We start from the raw sequence: 3,320 nt of genomic DNA on the forward strand, positions 1-3,320 counted from the left end.
AGCATCCCGCAGGATCCGCCATGGCCCGATAGATTCATCGCTAGGTATGGGAATGACAGGAGGTGGAGGGTGGCCGAGAGGCACAGGTGCTTGGCGGGGGAGGAAGAGGAAGGTGGGCGGCGGGAAGGTGGTTCTCCGGGGAAGGGAGGTGGGCACGAGGGAGGCCTTGCTCGCCTCGCATGGACGCAGCAGGTGAAGTGGCGGCGTGGGGTCGCAGCCGGAAGAAGTAGGCGGGGGTGGGGCGGGACACCGGCGGAGCTGGAAGGTGGAGGAGGGGGTTGGGCGCCAGAAGGGAGGCGGCCGCTCGGGATCCAGCGTGTGCGCCGCGCCAGAGCGCTGTAGTCGTGGGGGTGGGGATTGGGGGTTGTTGCGCTGGGGCGTGGGCATCGAGGAGAGGTGGGTGGCGACTTGACCGGGGAAGAAGGTGGGTTTGGTGGGGTGTTATCAGAATAAGTGTTTTTTTATTAAAATAAGACACTTAAGGATGTTATTAGAATAGACCCACCCTATATATATATATATATAGAATATATGACAATACTATTCTAATCTAATCATATAATCAAAATAACTATTTGGATCACGGCAGGCCCTATATATAAGGCCGACAGGGCCCTCCCAAACTTCCCAAAGAAAAAAATTTCTCTCCCACTCGCTGCGCCCATATTCTCCCGCAACCCCCGCCCCGCGCCCCAACCTGAATCCAGCCGGCCAGCCAACCCAGCGCGCCGGTGCCGCACCGGACCCCACAGGGACCCCGCGCGCCGCCGTCTCCGCCACCCAGCGCGCCTCCTTCACCGCCACCCCCACGTCTTCTTCGCCGCCACCATCCAACGCACCGATGCCACAACCACCACCCCACGAGAGGCACTGGCGCGCATGAATCCGACCGGATCCCGACTGGAGTGGGCCGGCGACTTGCCCCTACCTCCCCTCACATCCCGGAGACGGGCCACCCCTGCACCTCTGGGAGACGCGCATCCCCCTGCCTCCTGCCGGTGCACCGCCTCCTGCACCTCCCACCGACGAGCCGCCCCCTCCAGCTCCCTCTGACGTGCCGCTCCTCCACCTCCCGGTGATGCACAGCCCAACCACCCCCCAGCAACGGCGCCCCCTGATACCGGGCTCCCTTTAGCTGGCCACCGGAGCCGCACGCGGAGGATTAGGTGATGAGCGAGGTGCACCTGGCGGTGGCGGGCAGGTCAAGACGAGAGAAGCGAGACTGGGAGCGGCGACCTCGACGAAGAAGTCAACAGTGAAGTGAGATCCCAAGGCCCCGGGTTGGATACTTGGATTAAGAGGTACCGCCTGAACTTGACTGGATACCTGATATGGTTGGTGCTAATCAATTTTTTGATGGGCCGTCATGAAGTATGGAAAAAGTAATTACGGATTGATGTTGCTGTGTAGTTGGTGCTGCGATAAGAAAATCGTTTTGCTAATTAGGTGCCACTTGTTGCTGCCTGCTTAAATATTTGTTTTGAAAAAGGAAATGTATGAGTGCTCTTCCCGAGGTTAGCTTTTTACAAGAAGATTTGTACAGAGTCGTTAGTCTGTTTCTTGATTGCGTGTTTTTGTGTGAGCTTAGCTTCGAGGTGAATGTGCTTGTGTTGCCGAAAAAGATGTGGCGGCAAGCTGGTTGGACAGTGCCGGCCGGCCAGTGTTGCTGTCAATGGGTGCGGCTCTGTTTTTGGTGTTCGTTTTGATTTTCCCTCATGCAATTAGACTAGTTTTGTGCAGTGTTTTGATGCGCTGGGGCTGTAAATTGCCTGCACAAGGATATGCAGGGTGAAACAACCTACAAAAAATGATGTTACTGCCATGGAGATCGGTGTTGGGACAGGTGATGGCTTGTTATGGAATTTAGTGAATGAGAAAATTGCTCTATTGTTGTGCTTGTACAACTGTGTAATTTTTCTGATTTTTATTTGTTTTTGTGAAGGTCAAAATGTTGTGTCCGAGAAGTTCAAGTATGTTAGTTTATACGGTATTATTGAGAAGCTCCAACTGGTTGTAGCAGTGCATTGAGAAACAGAGTGAAAAACATCTATAAAAGATGGAAGTTCAGGAGGATCAAAAAAGAAAAAGAAGAAAAGAAAAGCTCACACTTCTGTCGTTGATATTTACAGCGACAAACAAGTAACAAGTTCATGTTTGTCAACCATTGAAGTTCATGTATATGATAGCTGATGATTGTTGTGTGCACTTAGGGGAGCACAAAAAAAATGCAGCTAACCGAAGGTCATGGATGTTGAACTTTTGTGCAGTGAGTGCGGCGTGTGTCTCAGAAAACAAATTGTGTTCACAAAAACAGAAACAAAAAGAGACAAACTCAATGGTTTTCATAGGAAAAATTATGAGAAGTTCAAATTGTTCAAATATGGAAGCTCAACATTGTTAAAATAAATCCAAAATTTTCTAGTACTCGCCTCCCACCTCTTTTCTCGCGATATAAAAATATAGAACCTCTCTCTTAAAACAAAAAAACTAAGGAATTTCACACACAAACTTATATGAAAAGACCTGGATATGCTTGAAAAAGAAATAAAAACTGAAGTGTTTAACTTAAAAATAAACTCGTGAAATTCCTTATAGCGATAAACACATTGGTTTAATTTTCCACATTTATAAAATAAATACACAAACGTTCAAAATAAATGTTGAGAAGTTCAAATTAAATTAATGGAGTAGTTTGACGTTTAAAACATCTTAGATTTTTTTCATTACAAAATAACGAAAAGTGAGAAGTTCAAACAAAAAATAGAGCAAATTAAAATTTATAAAAAAAGGATTTTCACTGTTTGTAAATTAAAAAGTCTAGAAGTTCAAATTTAAATAAGAGGCCGATTAAATATATATTAGAAAACTAGAATTTTTCCGTTACTAAAAGAAATAATCCAAGAAGTCCAAAATACAAAAAATAGAGTAGCTCGACATTTAAAACATAGAGCGCTTCAAAATTTCATAAATTCGATTAAGAAAAAACCAAGAAGTCCATATTAAGAAGATCGAGAAGTTCGATGATTATAGAAAACTCAAATTGTCCCCGTTGTTAAAGAATGGAAGTCCATATTAAAGATGTTCAAAAATAAAAAACAAGAAGTTCAACTTTTAAAAATAAAGCGCTTCAAAATTTCATAAAAAAAGATTAAGAAAAAAACAAGGAAGTCCTTATTAAAAAGATGGAGAAGTTCGATGATTATAGAAAACTCAGATTTTCCTCGTTATTAAAGAGTGTAAACAAGAAGTTCAAAAATAAAATAACAAGAAGTTCAAATTTTAAAAATAGAGCACTTCAAAATTCATAAAAAAAGATTAAG

General features: G+C 44.7%; 1 long non-coding RNA gene across 1 annotated transcript; it reads left to right on the forward strand.

Moving 5' to 3' along the window:
• Positions 1-644: 644 nt before the first annotated feature.
• On the forward strand, positions 645-2,296 carry LOC119354465. The gene is made up of 3 exons (XR_005170949.1): positions 645-1,301; positions 1,741-1,843; positions 1,943-2,296. It is a non-coding gene; the product is annotated as an uncharacterized LOC119354465 (long non-coding RNA).
• The last annotated feature ends 1,024 nt before the right edge of the window (positions 2,297-3,320 follow it).

This window comes from Triticum dicoccoides, chromosome 2A (genome assembly GCF_002162155.2).
Source record: "Triticum dicoccoides isolate Atlit2015 ecotype Zavitan chromosome 2A, WEW_v2.0, whole genome shotgun sequence".
Lineage (NCBI taxonomy): Eukaryota > Viridiplantae > Streptophyta > Magnoliopsida > Poales > Poaceae > Triticum > Triticum dicoccoides.